The following is an 18,483-nucleotide window of genomic DNA, read 5'->3' on the forward strand; positions in this document are numbered from 1 at the left end:
CGGAAGAAGATCAAAGTTGAATTGTGTGTGTCGGTTTGTAAAAAGAAAGAATTTCCCGACTACTTTATTACAGATTTTCAACAAACGTTCAGGAAGACCGCGATTGCAATCAGAGCTTTAATGAAAATGTAAATCCGCGAGCGTGCGTCCGGTCATCCGTCCGAATTTTCGTAATTTCGTCCAGAGAACTCATAAATAGCGTTTTTGACAATTTTTTTCTTTTCCCAAACGATCACGTGCCTCGTTTAAAACGAGATATAATCTTGAATTTTAATTTTTCCCGAGATCTGACGCGCTTGGGATTGTCTCGAGCGCGTTTAGTTATGATTATTGAAACGGAGAAGAAAGATTATGGATTTTTTTATATTGAATAATACTTGTACTCACCAAATGTCACACACCGCACGCATATTCGCCATTGAATCGATGCCATCCTGTTTGCTCCGAAACTTCAACTCCATGGAAAGAATTTAATTTCACACAGATAAATCGCGAAATAACTTTCGATCGCGTATGTAAATTTAAACGATACACAATATAATATTACACTTTCACAAACGTATTTTGTGTACACATTCACGATACTTATCTTATACTTCGTGTTTGATATTTCGGAAACTCGTAACAATTATTATTCGGCGAAAATGCGACGCATTTTAGGAATTTACACTCGTCAATCGTATGTATCAGGACTTTTTTTTCGACAAAGCGTTTAACTGATCGCGCACTGTAAGAGAATACGTGAAATTATTTAAATAATAAATATAATATTACACAATGAATAATGAAAATTCAGAGCATTTCTGTTATTGTGGTATTTTACACATGTTTTTTTATACAATACATCCGCGATTGTTTATCCACCGTTTGATCAAATTAATGCTATCAAAGTCAAAGTTTCTACGCACACAATTGCACAGTTACATAGTTAATCGAAATGAATATTCGAGATTCTTTTCTGGCAATAAAATTTTACTCCCGTCACTCGTATATCTTCGCGGCGGTTAACATCAATGCGATTACCGGAAAAACGCGCGCGAAAAGTCTAGAGAAATTCATACGTCACTCGTCAGGAATGCAAATTGCTCACAAGCCCGCCAACTGCTTAGCAAATTCCTTGTCAGTATTGCCATCTTTAACTGCATATTTCGAGATAGAAAGAATTTGTACGTGAATTTGACGGTGTAAAACGCGCTGGTAATTTTAAAAAATCATCCACAATATCTTTCATCTTCGATATATTTAACATTCGACGTTCGATATATTTAACGACGCGAAGATACGCAATATAAATTTTTACCGTCGAAATAGATATTCGAAAAATGTATTCCAAGGGAAAAAAAAGAGAGATTCGCTAATTGACTCCTGGAATTGATAGAGGAACGAATGAATAAATACCACTTATGCTGCAAATCTAAATCAGTTTTTCAATCAGGTAAATCAATTTACTAAACACGTGCTGTTTTACTATCGTACTATCAACGATTGTCTTTCAATCAACGAAGGATTTTAGTAGAATTTATTAGAACCGCGATTGATGAACATAAAAGTGGCATTTATATTGACGAGAAATTTAGTGAATAGTTAGCAGACTTGTGAGCGATTCACATTCCTAGTGAGTGACGTGTTAATATTACATTTGTCGTACGACAAATTTTTTAAGCACATTCATTGGCTGCGGGATAAAAAATTTCTAAAGATTCAAAAAATTATTATCCCGCAGCCAATCAATGTGCTTAAAAAATTTGTACGACAAATGTAATATTAGCCGTTTTTTTTCCGTCATTTTCTAATCATATAATATTAACCGTCGCGAAGATACGCCACGAGAAACGGGAACGAAATTCGATTATTAAAGTGGAATATTCGAAGCACTTATCTCGATTATGATTGCGATAATTTTGGATTGAACAGTAATAATATTTGATTGGACGATAAGCCCGCGATCGCGCGTATGCGATGAAACGTCGAGACTTCGAATACACTGACGATTATCATGCGAATCCCATGAAGTGCGACGCTTGACATCCGAGTGTATCAACGATAGCGAGTAATTCAATTTTCAGGAATCTCGAGAAAATTATCGCGCGATCGTGATTGTGCTATTTAATCTCTCACGAATAATAGTAATCTTTATCTAATCTAATAATAAAAGTGTGCGAATCGCGATTAATAGCGTTGTCGGGACTTTGCGACTCTTTAACGAGTGCTCCTCTTTAACACAATCGCGCGCTTAGGTTAAGTTAGGTTAGTTTCGTTAGTCGCCGAATGGCCGCCATGACGCATAGACGAATTTCGAGAGCGCAGTGAAAAGTATTGGACGATCACATCGTGATTATACGGTAAATGACAGCGATCGATATTTAATCGCGATTCATGAATCACGGTTAGCGAAGATTTCGTTAAAGATGATTTGCTCGCTCGGAGAAATCGCGAAAATGATTAATATTGGATCACGGTTGAGTTGACGGTTAGTTTTAGATAACTATTGTGCGTGCAATTTCTACGATGTGCGATTTAATATTACATTTCCAATTATTATATATTTATTTTTGTATACATTTTCGTGTATTTAATTTCGATGCGAAAAGAATTCTTATTTTTCTGGATTATTGCGGAAAAAACTGCTAGTAATTTTATTTTATTTATTTAATATTCATTGGCGCCATTAGTCATGTGATTGATAACTAATCGTCGATTGATAACTAATTATTATATATATATATATATATATATATATATATATATATATATATGAAAAACATATGATATTCTATCTAATGTATTTATCGATATTCATGGATATTTTATTCAACACGATATATATAATATACGCTTTCATTTGAGAAAAGAACGTTGTAGTTACAACACTTGTTCCAGGAATGAACTTGACGCGAAGGGTAGGCAATATAATCTTTTCATATACTTGGGAAACAAATACGCGACGGCCTCGCGTCGACTCCGGAATTTAATGGTGGGGGAAAGACGTCACGCTCAAAGTCACGCTGTTGTCATCGTCGTAGTAGTTGAATTTCGGACGTTCCAAGTGAAGTATATCGAGCGGTCGTCGCGATTTCGTCGACGTGAATCTCGAAATAATTTCGTCGAGTGTTTCCTCCTCAAACATTCTCGATTATCGACACGTGAATATTTCACATAGCAATCATCGCGTATGATTACCATTCGCGAGTGTCACGAATATGAGCTGCCGGCATATTTATAAATTCGTTCGTCGTCGAATGGCAATCATTTGTACGCGGAAATGTCGAAAAAAAATGTCGGTTGACAATAAACATCGTACTTTTTAATACAAGTGCTGCGAATATATAATACAAGTGAACGAATAATGTGATACGACGATAGATAAATATCGTCAAAAAATGTGGATTAAAAATATGATTGTTACGCGAGTACTACAAGTACTGTAAATATATTGCTAAATATAATATTCGGTCGAAAGTACATTTTATAATTAATATCTGAATAAATGTGCGGGAGTGTCGAAATATAAAGTGTCGTGCGATTGTCGAATTTTAAATCGTGAGTGATGTGGACCATAATTATGATTCAATCAAACTGCTTCAGTCATTTGTGCGATGGATCTCTGCCTCTTTCTCTCATCAATCATCGACAAGGAAGAATGGATTAAAGGACAAAAAGAAAACAAGTGAGTTTATAATTATAATTATAATTAATTAGATCATTTATAGTTTACATGTGGCGAATTGATACGATTGTTTAATATATAATAAATTTCGTTTACGATACACATATATATTGAAAAATGATTATTAATAACATATCGAAAGATTATTTTGAAAATACGTATTGAAAACAAAATGTATTCTTCATACATATTTTTTTATCATTTTTGCATTATGTTATTTACACGGTAATGATTAATATAGAAATAATTATCCGATATACCAACGTATTAAATTTTACGTTGCAACAAAATGTACAGAATTTATTCTTACATTTGATAAAATGTAGGTTAAAACGAAATTATTATATATTAAATATTAATAAAAAAACGATCCATTTGATTCAATTAATAGAAATGTAGTAAAGATTAATTTATAAGCATTCCATAGAATAAATCATGGGGATTATTACGGCGTACAAATTGGGAATTCTCTTTTAATTTTATGCATTGCTTTAACTCTAATAGGAATTATTTAAAACAATAGGCGTTTGCTAGAATTGATTTTTTGAGAGCGACATATTTTGTAAGACGCAAAGATACAGTTCTTTCACTTTTTTTCGAGCATTACTAGTGAGCATTACATCAACGCGCACAATTTTAATCAGTTGTTTACCCTCTGTCATGTGCTTTACGCGATCAAAGAAAGTTGTGTATAATTAAATTTTTTCGTCGCAGAAAAAATAAGCTCCGAAAAGCAAAGAGAAGAAGTATGCGAGTCTTTAATAATGCCGAATGCCAACGCGAAACAGGATTTATACGCGCGTAATAAAATTTTGCTCGAATCTTTCTGGTGCACATGTACACGTGGGAATTCTAGAAACATTTCGACGATAGATTAAACACGAACGAACACGAGATTCATAAAGAATATTCGAGATATATATTTCTACACCGTATAAAATACGAGAAGTTTTTTTTTACGGGAGCTCGATAAATGTAATAAAATGAAAATCTTAATGCGAGTCTGCCATCAATATAAATATACGATGTAATGTAAATGGAATAATCGCGTGTATGATAATATACATTCGCTTAATGCAACATGTGTATTTTATTGACGAGGACAAAAATACCATATTTTGTATCTGTTGAATAATGAAATAATAGAGATAGAAGTTTGCTTTATAAAGAAAAGAAGAAGCAGTCGACTTTTGGATTCATTATCGATGAAGGACACGTGCAAACGTTTATAACCCACATCTTGTATAGTGAAATTAACGAGGGGAAATAAACACGCGGCGATACATTTTGATCCTCGAACGATCCTTAATGAAGATATAATCGTGATAGTTATTAGATAGGCTCGCGTGCGCTTCGTTATTAGATCGAAGTTTGGCAGGCCGAGGAGTTAACTAGATTTTGATGAAGCCCGTAGCGAATTCGATGTACGCGTCGTACATACGTTTCCCTTTGTTACGCTACCGAAACTGTAGACGAGGCTCGTATCCCGAGGCACGAAAATCTTTAGCCCGGCGTGAAAATGATTTCTATCACGCACCGCACCGGCCATGCCCGCTTTAATTCTACGCGAAGCTCATGCAACCGATAATTGACGACCATCGTGCATGAAGATGTTGCGCAACACAGGGAACAGAACATTCAGAATGCTGTAATTTTGAGTGCCGTATCGTGCGCGTTATTACCGTTTCAGTGTCTCGATTCGAATCAAAGATTCGCCCCTTTGATAGCATAGCGAATATTTTTATCATATTAAAAAATCAAAGAGAAAAATGGCATAAGAGCCAATGCGCGGTAGTTGGAGCAAAAAGCGCTTTTTGTTATTATGATGTTTTTAATAAAGTAATATTGAAAAAAGAAAGAAGGGTTATTGCTTTTCTGGCCATTTTCTTTTTGATTTTTTGAGCCAAGTCTCTAATTATTAAATTTTATCATATTATTCTTCCAATAACTGAAAGTGTTTCTCGTCGTGTGAAAAAAGAACGTTTAGTTTTACCTGAGAATCATGGTAAAAATAGATTGGCACTTTTTTAGTGGAATTTAATTTGCTCGATGATAATTTAATAAAATACAAAAAGCATTCCACTTGATTATTCCTAACTGCATTTGCTTTCGTTTCTCCAGATTCTTACAATCAGCTGACGTTTTTAATATCGTGTCAAACGCGAGAGAGAGCCAGAGAGATGCATAATTAAACTTCTTAAATCTAATCGAAAATTCTTGCGACATAGCATATGTTATTAACGAAATATATATTATCGCTAAAGAGAATGCTTTAAAGCGTTAGAGATCACTCTGAACATTCCAGCCGTGGTACACAGCGGATTGCGCGTAATGTCACATCACAAGTAATGTGATAGAATATATTTCTACCGGAGGATCTCTCGCCCCGCAAGGTCTCATCCATCTCACTCCTCTTGCTCCATCTCGATCCGAGGTCGAGATCGGAGTGTGTCGTCAGAGGAGGCGTCGGGTCGTAGCGCTGGATGGACGGGTGCTTCGTGACGCCTCGGGTCCATTCGGCTTCACGAACGGAGTCGCCGAAGTGCTCCGACTGAAGTCGCCGCAGTTACTCGTGGCGTTCGGTACCGCGCGTCAGTGCTCCAGCGGACGCGGACGCGCGCGCACGTGTTACTTGGTCTCTCTCTTTGATTCGTCGTTTCCGGATCGTATCGCGGAAGAGAGAGATGCGAAATCGTGCACAACGATTGCATAGTTATTAGAGTGCTAGGATTTATTGTTGTTTTTGTCATTGAGTGCAGTGCGTGTGGAGTGCGAGAGTGAGAGATTCCGTGAGATCGGTGAAGATCGTTTGTGGAAAAGTCGAGCGCGTCGGCCAACGGGAGAGAGTCGCTCCGCGACATTCCGTACGTTCTCAACATTCCTCGCGAGCGCGCAACGTGTTCCAAAGTGCGCTCCGTTCAATTTCTGGGGAATATTCTGTCATTAGCAGCGAGACCTACCCTTACGCTCTGTTGCGCGTGTTTCGGTGAAACATCTGGCGGAAGGAATAATCCGACAGCGCGATTCCCTGACGTAGAAAATTTTCTCGTCGTTAGCATCTATTATCGCAAAGGAGAAATCGAGTCGAGTTGACCGCCGTAGAAACGGAATTCGCCGATCCGAGAGAAGATCGTTAATCTAACATCGTCGTGGAAACGTGGATCGTTGCCTAATATCATATGACGTTATTCTCGTACACACTGTGTGAAATTACATACGGATAAAGGAGTGACGTAACGACCAATTGGCGCGAGATTTTTTTTATCGCCCTCGTTTTCGTTCGAGATATGATTTCGATCTGATGTCTGTCATTTATCGGAGCGAGTCTCAGTACGATATATACCGTACCTTAATGTCGATTGTCGGCAATTATCGCTATTAATCCGTCGTACGTCCCCGGATTTCTCCGAGTACAATCGCACACTAACGTGATCCAGTTTCGGCGCTGACGCGGCGCCGAATCGAGTCGATTATCAGATCGAGAACGTGCAAGTGGCACCTCGACTTTTGCCGGCTCGCACGTCGGGACATGCAACAGCTTCGTGCGACCTTTTGAGGCGCAATCTGCACGATCGTCGTGCCGCGTATCGACGATCGAAGCTTACCGCACGCTAAACCATCGAGGATTTGCTCATATCCCGTCGTGAAAAAAGAAGAAAAAAAAACCATCACGTTCCGCGATAAAGATAATAACTAAAAAAAAAAACGCCGACAGATTGGAAGGTCCGCTGATCCTCGATCCCATCGTTTCTTGTCGCATTGAACATACATATTTTAACGCGATCGGCAATCATTCGCGATAATCGTTTCAGCGAAGCGAACAGGACAGAATTATCATTTTTGCGCGGATTAATATATCAACGATTGCACATCGATTGATTGTGCGTCGAGTGAAATTATCTGGACATCTTACCGAACACTGCCCATCATTCTGTGATAAAACCTGTGATTTTCCTGAGATTTCGTTGGGATTTACGAGGAAAGAATCTTCGTTTCTTTACAAGTTAGTATTGAAATTTTATCATGATTATTTCGTCACGATAAGATAAAATGCAATCGTTCTCGTAAGCTTTAATTTCACACATGTTGTTTTTCTGTATTTCTATCACGCTAATATAAAACTGACAGTTAAATATTATTATTGTTGCATTGCGTGTCGTTCAGAAATTCTTATGGATTAAAGCGACATTTTCATAACGCAACATGTGCAAATCCTCCAGATTTTTAATGTATTATGGCATTTTATCTTAGCATGATTTATCTTAACATGATTGATTGTCTGCAGTTCAGTCGTTAAAATAAAATGATTAATAAAATCATCGAACGCGAATAATTCCTCGAAAATATTGAAATATCTTTCCGGTCGCGAATAGGAATAAATTCGTGCGAGGCTGATCCTACTATTGATTGATTCACGAGTACGGATTGATTCGAAAAAGGACGAAAAATGAGATATCCGTTTTTTTTTTTCGGTTCAATGAAGACATAGCTTGGAAAAACGAACAAGCGCGGCAATTTTCCGACCGTGTCCACTGGCAAAACTCGATCTTTGACACTCGATTGTCCTCTACACGGTGACTTTCTGTCAGGTTATTAAATTTTAATTCGATCATGTGTTCCACAGAAAAGAATCATAAACCAACGAACAAAATATCGTGTTGGTTGATTCCTTTTATGCAGAATCTGATTTAATTCCTTTCGTTTGTCAGTACTGTGAGAAATTTGTTTCAAAAACTTTTTGTGAGTATTTTATTTGCGTGAAAAGAATGAAAGTAAAAGTAAAAAAAGATAATATTTTAATTATTATAGCATTAAATTGTTTTTTAATTATGCGCAAATTACGATTAAAAACATATTATCACATCAAACTTTAGGAGTACATATGTAAATAAAATAGAGGTTTACGTCTCGTTTAATTCTCATTTATTTTTCGGTAGATTTTTATCCTAGCAAGGTATTAATTGATTTCGAAATAAAAAAAGAATTCTGGAAATAGCATCGAGTTAAACTTTTTCGCATCAATTCTTCTTATTTTTCCTCGTCCTAAAATCGTGAAACAAAATGCACACGAGTTCTCTGTGCGAAACTTCTGATAATATAAGTGTTAATATTACATCAGCGAAGTTTATTCTAGGGAAGCGTGTATTTGTCTAACAACTGTATAATTCTCACGAGATTCTCATCGAAAGTCCCGTTCAGAATTTCTTTTTCACGGGGAATTTTAGTATAGTTGAGAGGAAACATTATCGGCGCGCAAGGGTGCCGGTTGAAGCCGACGACCCCGAAGAAGATTGACCAAGGCTGTTGAGATCTATTTATAGCGCGGCCGTAACCAGGTACTTATTTACGGGGAACTGTATTTTCGGATGTTAAATTCGCGTTGAAAAGTGGATATTTCCAAGAAATTATTCTTCATTTTCAAAATATTCGCATGTATTTTTTGTACAATATTACATAGTTATGTTGCGGAAAAGATTATATTTACAAATTTTTGTTTCAATAAACTAAATTTCCCCCGTTGATATTAAATATAGATTTTCTTCCGTTTAATAATTTAAAATAGTTTTGCGCGGAGATAATAAAATATTTTTGTATAATTAAATATACATCGCGAATTATCATTAATTTATTTATATTATTTTCTTGTTTATAATAAGAGTTAAATTGAAACTTGAAATATTTAAAATTCGATAAAGGTAATAAATAATAGATGTGTGTGGTTTATGGAAACAATATATTGTTTTACTACTATTATAATAGATTGATTGATCGTTTTAATGTCTTTTATTTGTCTGCTAGTAGCGATAGCTATCGAGATATTTATCGTCGAGTATAATTTTCTAGAATTTCAATGATTTCGATGAATGTTAATTAAGTAGAATGCCAATTTATTTATTTAATTTGCGGTTGGTTCTATATCCTTCTTTCTCGTGTTTGCAGTTGCGAAATATAATTAATATTAAAACGAATGGTAATTAATAATTTTATGATTTTATGAATTATCCAACGTTACTCATATTCATGCGCATATTTCGATTATCAGTTATGACGCAATAGGTTGCGGCAATCGATTAAAGCGCTCCTCTCATCTGTCTCTTCGCGATTTTATCAATTCCATCCATGTGTTTTTGTACACATTGATTCGTGAAGATATTGTCTTTGTACCTCTGTTAAGTTAGCAGGACCAAATTAGCACCAAACCTATCACATTATTTAGTACCTATTTTGTACTAATTTGTACCACTAATAATAATTTTGTACCCTGTGCAATTTCGGAAAAAATCATGACACTGCCACCTTAATATTAAGTCAGCAGGACCACAATAAAAAAAAAACAAAAAAAGAAAATCAAGTACAAAAATATAATGGATTGAATTTGTACTAATTTGTATCATAAAAAAAACTTAAAATATTCATCCCTTCTGCTTCAAATAACCCCCAATTGATTTTAGTCAACAGGACCACAATAAAAAAAAAACAAAAAAAGAGAATCAAGTACAAAAATATAACGGACTGAATTTGTACTAATTTGATATCATAAAAAAAACTTAAAATATTCATCCCTTCTGCTAGCTTAACAGAGGTTGTCTTTGTTTGTGACGCGTAACATTTTTAGCCAACTCGAAGATCCTCGAGATAAATACATCGGACTGTGTAATTTGAGGCAAACTGGCTTACATTCTCATCTCGTTCCGCAAATTTCCAATGTACCGTGATACGTGTTTCGTCGCGAATATCGTGGGTCGTTCGTACGTATTTAAAAACTTATTGCACCATCGTAATTCGGCATTTATAGATCGTTTTTCCAGCCAATCGTCTCTATTCACGACGGGAAATGTGAGAAGAGAAGCAGGATGTACTTGCACGTGGCGGATATGAAAGTCTAATGCGCGAATCGGTTCCGCAAAACCTTCCGCACCGAACTCGCCTGCGGAAAAAAAGCAGCAGCAAAATCCGACAGAAGGGAAAATATCGTAAATTTAACGGTCAGTCATTCTCCTGGTGGGAAAAGGAAAAAAATGTCACGCGCTAAATGCTGACCCCGAAGCTACGGCGATTCCGTCGTGCATATTTCGTGCGATTTCACGAGCCGGCAGATAGTCGACGGTAGTAAAACGATGCGGGGATGATGATACGGGACCACTTTGCATTATGCGGGGCAGACAACAGGACCCGAGTGCATTTAAAAGTGTACATACATTGAAAAAGTTCTCGTTGCGGCGTGAGTCGGTCCAAAAATTTAAATTGCACTCTTGTATAACGTGACACGCCTTTATATACTAGCTGCTTCTCTGATTCTCTCTCTCTCTCTCTCTCCCTCTCGCGCTCTTTCTGTTTTTCCCTCTCTATCCTTCTCTTCCCTCTTCGTGTTAGGCCGATATGCATTATGCAAGGAGTTACCTCGATAGCTGCAATCAAGTAAGAGAGATGCGCGACGGTTGGCTGTTTTGGGAAAGCGAGTAAACTGTCGCGTAAGAGAATAAAGAGAGTAAAAGCGTCGCGACGACAATCCAAGCTGTGCCCGGGGCAGCAGTGGTGAAATGTCACGTCGCGTCAGGTCAGACCAGGGGTAGGCCAGGTCGGGTTGCCTTGACGAGGCATTAGGACGGTTGAAAAAAAATAATGGACCCCCGTGTGCGAGGTGCTTGAGGATGAGTTATAATCTGACTAAGTGTCTCAGCTGTGAAAAACTTTTTACGCTCACTATATTATCGCTACTCGTTCGCGTAAACCAATGAAGGGTTTACGAGAGTAACGAGTTTTACCGTGACAGCTAAAATTCGCTGACCTGCAGATTGCTCGGAGAATGTAATTTCATATAATTTAGATCACGCGTGTTATACGTGTGAAAAATTATATGAACAAGTGTACTTTTCTAACGTTTTACAGCGCAATGAAAATATGCTTACGCACGCACATGCTGCTCTTTTTCAAAACATTTCACTTTTTATTATTCTACGCTAAATTAACAAAATATAGAAAAATCATTATTCCATTTTTATGATAAAAAAAGAGATTATTTCATTGAAAAAAAATTTGTATATAAAATCAGCTGATGTTACTTGATCGTGTGGATTATTATGGCGCAATTATTAATAACAGCATCGTTTTGTTTGACCATCGTTCTGACAATCACACTAAGTAGCGATACAGTGAAAGCTATTGGCACGCGAAACGTCAACGCGGATCGTCACGTAATATATTCCTATCTGACATCTCGAATGTGCGAGTTGATTTTGCTCGACATCGTTGCGTCGTTCAAATCTCATGCGTTGTTTGCACAGCCGATTCACGTTGGCAACTGTCATTTGCAAACTCGATAGTGTACGTACGTGTCGCACAAACGCAAAGTATTTGTACCACGTGGCTACTAAATGAGCCATAGATAAGGCTTCTCGAGGCTTCAATAACATACGAGAGATGCTTAACCCATTCAGATCTGAATTTTTTCTGTAATGTAAAAAATTATTGAATTAATTTTTATTGATGCTAAGGGTTTAAAACGACGAGATATATATATATATATTTTTTTTTTCGAGATATATATTTTTTTTCACCGAGAGACCGCAGGGAATTCTAAAAAATAACTATTTCAAATGATTTTAAAGTTTTTGTGCATAATTGTGCACATAGAGTCTGAATGGATTAATTTAATTTAATTTAATTTAATTTAATTTTATTTAATTTTCACGTATCTATTCTTTTATCTAGCGATAAAATTTAAAGGACTGCGCGAGAAATCTTGAGATAATAATGTACATACTAACGCATTTGAGAGAATCCAGTCTATTCTTACAGCATCGGAGACTACAATGTCAGTGTGATTTCGCAATTTCTCTACGTCCTATCGTTGCATCGAGATCTTTATATTCTGCGCGCGCGTGCCAAATACTATCACCGAGAAAAATCGCAGAATGCAAACGGTCGGAAATCGCGCGACCGTCGTCGACGGTGATCCGAACTTGTTCTTACACCTGATACCTGCACGTGCAGCATAAAACGTTACGATGGCGACGCGACGGCGATGTATGTCGCTCGCTCGGTCAGCGAGATGGGCGACTTGAATGATCCGTTCAGAAGCGAATTGTCATTCATGTCGTGTAGCAAGCTACATGCGTGCTATCGGAGAAACGTAAAGGTGGGTCGTAAATAGATCGCTAGTCTTTACTCTGATCGTACTAGGCGGACACTGCATCTCTAGCTGGCACGCTATGTGCTCTTAGTATGCTGACGAGTAAGGAAACGTAATTTCTCATATTCTAAGGAACAGGATTGGCAAATTTTCGTACTTTTATTCAAGAAAATTCATATCAGTGATAAAACCCGATATTTTTTGAAAACACTCGGCACAAATCAGTTTTTTTATATTAAAATGTTAAAATAAATAAAAAGTTTTATTTGTTAATTGAGTATCGAATGTCAACTTTATCTAAAATAAAATCCGTGATGGATTAGGAATCGATGTAGCAAATAAATTAATTTTTTTTGCGAGATATTGAATCAGATCTGTATTGAAAAAATTTTTAATTCTGTTATTACATTTACTTATTAAACTAACAATTGATATAAAATCTGTTATTACATTTTACTTATTAAACTAACAATTGATTTTTACTTAGTTTAAATGAAAAAGATTCATTATTGTATTGATTTCATTTTTTAAATTATATTGATGATTTATTAATCAAAGCAAAAAATAATTTTTTGCATAAAGTTATATAAATATATTTTACATATTAGTTATTTTTATAGCTTTCGCTAATTTGCTGGATAAAAGTTAAAAACCGAGTCAGTAAAAACCGAAATTTTACTGTGGCCCAACTTGCGAAAGAATGAAGAAAAAAATTTACTAATATAATATACAACAAAAATATATTTGTCGGAAATGCACACAACCTATTTTATTTTTTTAAATTTTTATTAGCATTGTATCTTTTTTTTATACAATCATCTTTACGATTATGAATCTCCCTTCTTGTTATCACCTTTTAATAGAAGAACCCTTGTTCTGCTATCATTTATCACTCTTAGTTCATTTGTTAGCAACATGTGAAAGAGATATATTCAAAGATTAATGATCTTACACAAGTAATACTTTGCAAATGTCCAAAAGATTAACGGTTCGGTAACTAAGAAGTTGTTGGTCGGCCATTTTTAATAATCATGATTAAAATTAGCGATTAAACTTGGCAAAAAGCACTTCTTTAACTTAGGAAACTCGTTACTTTCATCGGCATTTTAGATCGAACCGTCAGCGACTCATTAAAAGAGTTGTCCCTTTCGAAGATTTACGGCTGCTTAAAGTCACCGATTAATCGTATGCGTGGGATTCTATCCAAAATCAACGGGAATACTCGGCTCCGCCTTGCGAACTTTTCCAATCATACTTTCCTTGTCCTCGCGAAGACGGAATAGCGGTAACCAAGGGTAACAGGAAAAGAGTTACGACGTACGTAATGAAAGTTCGCCAAGAGAACTTTTATTGGAATCTTTTTCGGCTTGATTTGGGCGAGTACGTTTTTACATCTTCTCTTCCGAAATAATCGTTCAAGCCTAAAGGAATGTCCGATAGTCTGGCCGATTCATTAGCATAATTAAATACGTAACATCCTTTTTTTTCCTCGAAATTTTCGCTCATTATCACGATTATACTAGAATAAAATTATATATGCTATAAGAAAGGGATTTTTTTATATGGCAGTAACATTATGCATATCAGCAAAAATTATTAGATTGTATAACGCGACGATTAAATTGGCTGAATTAATATTTGCCGAGTATGGTATTAACGAATGATACATCTGAAGATATTTGGAATATTTGGAATATGCAAAGATGTAAATTATGTTTGCGCAGAATTATCGCGGCCGCGATAACTTGAGATTCACGCTTTCTTTTCGTTCTTTTTGAGATAAAGTTTTATAGAAAAAAAGACAGAATCGTCGTATACTAGCGAGCTCGGCGGCAAATCCGAGCGGTTTTTGCTCGTCCAAGACCACACTGATGGTTCCTTCGTCTTCCCTAAAAACTTTTCTCTCGTCCTGTCAAAATGATTTATCGACATATTGGCAGGAGAATATATGCGGCCCGATCGATCGTTCCGCGAATCACTTGCACTGCATTCTCGTGCAGACAGCTTCGTGCAATCAGCATCGCTTTGCGCGCTTTGACGAGCGATTCGTCATTTAAACCGGATTTCATTGAACCAGATGACAATTTCGTCGCGATTAATTTCAATACGTTTGATTCTTATCGATAGAAACAAAGCTCTCTGATAGTCGTTGATGGTCGCTTTTATTATCATCGCTTAAGCGCTCCTATACGTAAATTTACCGACTAAATTATATTTTATGAAAACGAAATAGAAGTGCATAATCCTATTTTAATTAACCAAACATTTGATTTTAATATAAATATCTTTATAGAAAAAAATTTATATTCAATGAAGAAAAAATAAGAAAAAATAAGAAATAAGAAAAAAAAAATAAATAGGATCTAAATCGGGAAATAAATCTCTCTTTTTTGGCTTCTTATTTTTTAAAATAACACCTGATGTTTGTATTTATTTTTACTGAACATACGAAATAACTCGGTAGCTTGACATATCAAAACGAAACTTTTATCGGGCAGAATTGTTCAATCTCATTGTTCCTCGCAACAATGTCAGCTTTTCCAGCCAGTCTATTGTCGACATGGACCAAACTGCCCTATCGCCTCGGCAAGTTCGAGAAGTGGGCCACCGGAGCCCCAAAGCAGCGCGGCTTCATATCTTTGTACCGAATCGGGTCACTGATTGCAAGGTTACGCCGCGCGTCTTCCTTTATCTATTCTAACGAGGCCAAACTCCAATATAGCGTTCGCGTAATTGTACAAGATTTTATTCAATTAAATAGCTTATTCATGGGAGAATAATGTTGAGACATAATATTATTCATCATTATACATTATACGTACATATTTAATAGATTGGAGTAATGCAAAGTGATGTAATATTCAGTTATTTTGCAGTTTCTGAAACCTTTAATATCGCATAAATTATATAGCATTTATATTAGAGAAAGAAACATATAAAAATGATAAAAATATAATGAAATGCTTATATAAATATAAATGACACAATATCTAAGAAAAAGTTATACAATTACAAAGTTACACAGCAATTCTCTAAAAACTATATTTTAAACATTAATCTACTTTATTTTAATTTAACAGCGCAGCCTAAATCATTTAAATTGCCTGTGTCATAAGAGTTATAGAAACTTTTCCTATACTTTTTTTCTTTAATATAATTATGACCAATATATTTTTAGCAACAGTTTAATGAAAAATCTAACAAAACATATATTATTAAGATATAATTTAAATAAATGATGGTCACTCCGTGATGTACAAATTATTGGAAATATTATTTCAAATCTATTGCCATATATTTTCCACAATTCCTTTTTCCGTTTTCATTGTTTATAATAAAAATATGCATTATGCGCGAAATATGATTAGGAAGTCTTTTATCGAATAAAGTTCATGCAAAGATATAAGAGTATCCTACGAAGGCGATTCTCTCGTGAGAACGACGCACTGTACTATGCAGTGAAAGATACTCTCACGGGATAAAAGCTGCTCTTTCCGCGCGCCATCCTTTACCTTACTCCATTTTCTCCTTTCTAACGAGAGAGAAACGGTGCTTTACAACGCAGCGCTCCGTTTCTAGAACTAGAGAAGTCAACGAGTTTACGTAACGAAAAGAAAATGTTAAACTGCACTATCCGTCTGTCGAACTTGTCGCGTTCATCTCTATATTTACTCGTCCAAGTTTCTGAGGCATCGACGACGTCGTAATTAAAGAGAGACTCAAAATTAGCCCGTTGGGATTATTAGGTTGACTCTATGGTACGTAAAATTGCACGTTTTTCATCTTGTATTTTCTCCGTTAATTATTTCGATAGTTGCGGATATTCGTTGGTATAAGTAAATTCTAAATTCTTTGAAAGAAGCACTTAATGAGATATAAATATAAATGAAAAATATATAAAAAAAAAACAAATTTAATTTTGATAACGCATTAAATACAGAAGAGAAATGTTAATAAATTATCTGAAAATTTTTCAATGAAAATGAAACAGTTTTGCATCTCACTGGAGAATATCGTGTAACGAGGATGTGTCGCAAAATGACTGAAATGGCGCATTACTTGCGTGGTAAATCGAGCGCTCGTTTTATCCGATTTAACGTGCAAATGCGACGCTCGCATTTTTCTTCGCCGCGGGAGCAAATATGGGATGAACGAGCAAGCGAGCGAGCGAACGAATGAACGAACGAACAAACGAATGAATGCTAGGCAAGAAATTGCGCTCCGAGATGGATAGTCACGTTCACATTGTACATCGAATAAACACCCGTCCGGAGTGCATACATAATAATAAAAATGAATAAAAAAAATTTATTTCGCGCACATCGTCCTCGTTTTTTGAGCTTCCACATTAAGCCGGAGCGTTATACTCGAGAGCAATAAATATTTAAGGATGCATCGCGCCGCGATCGCCATATTAATTCAAAAACGAGAAGCTGCTTCAAGTACTTAGAAATTATTCTGCGGTGAAGTTTGTTAAGTACAGGGGAGACTCGCGGGTTGTATTAAAATTCACAGGTATCTCGAGAAGCTAGAGAAAACTAGGATTCCCAGCGTTAGCGATTTGTTTTCTTACTTTCATAACAAGTGCGTTTACTCTACCTGCATTATGCAAAATCTTGCACGACGCTGCATCTTGTTTAATTAAGTTTTACTAATCTTGCAATTTTACACTTCTCTTTCTGCGAGTCGAAATGAGTAAAAATCGAAAAGATCTTCGAAGAATGTAGACATTACTGTATTTATAGTTTCTTTCTTTAAATTAATATTTATTTTTGTATCGAGAAAGAAACTTAATTTGATTAAATACGTTCAATTAATTATTATTTTTTTAATTGAAATATTTAAGTATTTAAGTAGTTTAAATAGATGTCATGTTAGATTTAATATGTTGCATTTATAATTTAAATACTTAAATATTTCAATTAAAAAATATTAATGTTACAAACAACAAAAATGAATCATATTTATATAAAAAATAGTCGGTAAATAAAAATTGTATGTTTTGTATATAAGCGATGATAGAATTAAAAATATTACGAATATTAAAAATATTAAAATTATTGGAAATTTTAATACTAAAGTATTATAAATATATGAGGAAAAGAAAATATTTAATATGAAAAGATAAAAAAGTCTTATTAAATATATTATAAATATATGAATGTCGATAACAGAAATGTAATAAAGAGTACAGAAATTAAAATATTAATGAGAAATAAAGACAAATGAAGAAAGAAATGGAAACTCTAGAATCGAGATATTAGCAAGAGATTTAGTCTTTATCAAAGTTATTTTATATTTTTTGTTTTGTTGAAATCTTCTTGGGAAATAAAATTTAAACGAATTTGTTGAAATCTTCTTGTAAAATTGAATTCAAACGAATTCATCGATCAGTGAAATATTACATCTTACTTACCTTTATTTTCACGTTCATAAATATACTTAAAACTAAACACAGGATATGCTAATGAAAGCTTTTTTCTTTTGTGTGTATATATATATATTTTTTTTCCATAAATTATGTCTACTTTTTATTATCTTTTTCATGTACGCGTTATTCCTTCAAGGAATTAAACATTTTCAATCTTCAATATTACATATTTTTTTAATGAAAATGAAAAAATGAGAATTTAAATTTGGTAGAAGAGATTTCGAATTTATCAAAAGAAATTTTAAGTTTTAT

General features: G+C 35.1%; 1 protein-coding gene across 4 annotated transcripts in view; it reads left to right on the forward strand.

Annotated features, from left to right (window-relative positions):
• LOC105253951 (mannosyl-oligosaccharide 1,2-alpha-mannosidase IB) overlaps nt 1-18,483 on the forward strand; it is a 338,720-nt gene that overhangs the window by 241,954 nt on the left and 78,283 nt on the right. The window contains exon 1 of one of the 4 annotated variants that reach the window (XM_025412606.1): nt 6,246-7,670. The exons of the other annotated variants lie outside the window; for them this stretch is intronic. The gene's annotated coding sequence lies outside the window, so the exon portion shown is untranslated. Of the gene's footprint in view, nt 1-6,245; nt 7,671-18,483 lie in introns of those variants that run through there. 4 annotated transcript variants of the gene reach the window in all.

Source organism: Camponotus floridanus, unplaced genomic scaffold, assembly GCF_003227725.1.
Source record: "Camponotus floridanus strain SB8 unplaced genomic scaffold, Cflo_v7.5 scaffold53, whole genome shotgun sequence".
Classification (NCBI taxonomy): Eukaryota; Metazoa; Arthropoda; class Insecta; order Hymenoptera; family Formicidae; genus Camponotus; species Camponotus floridanus.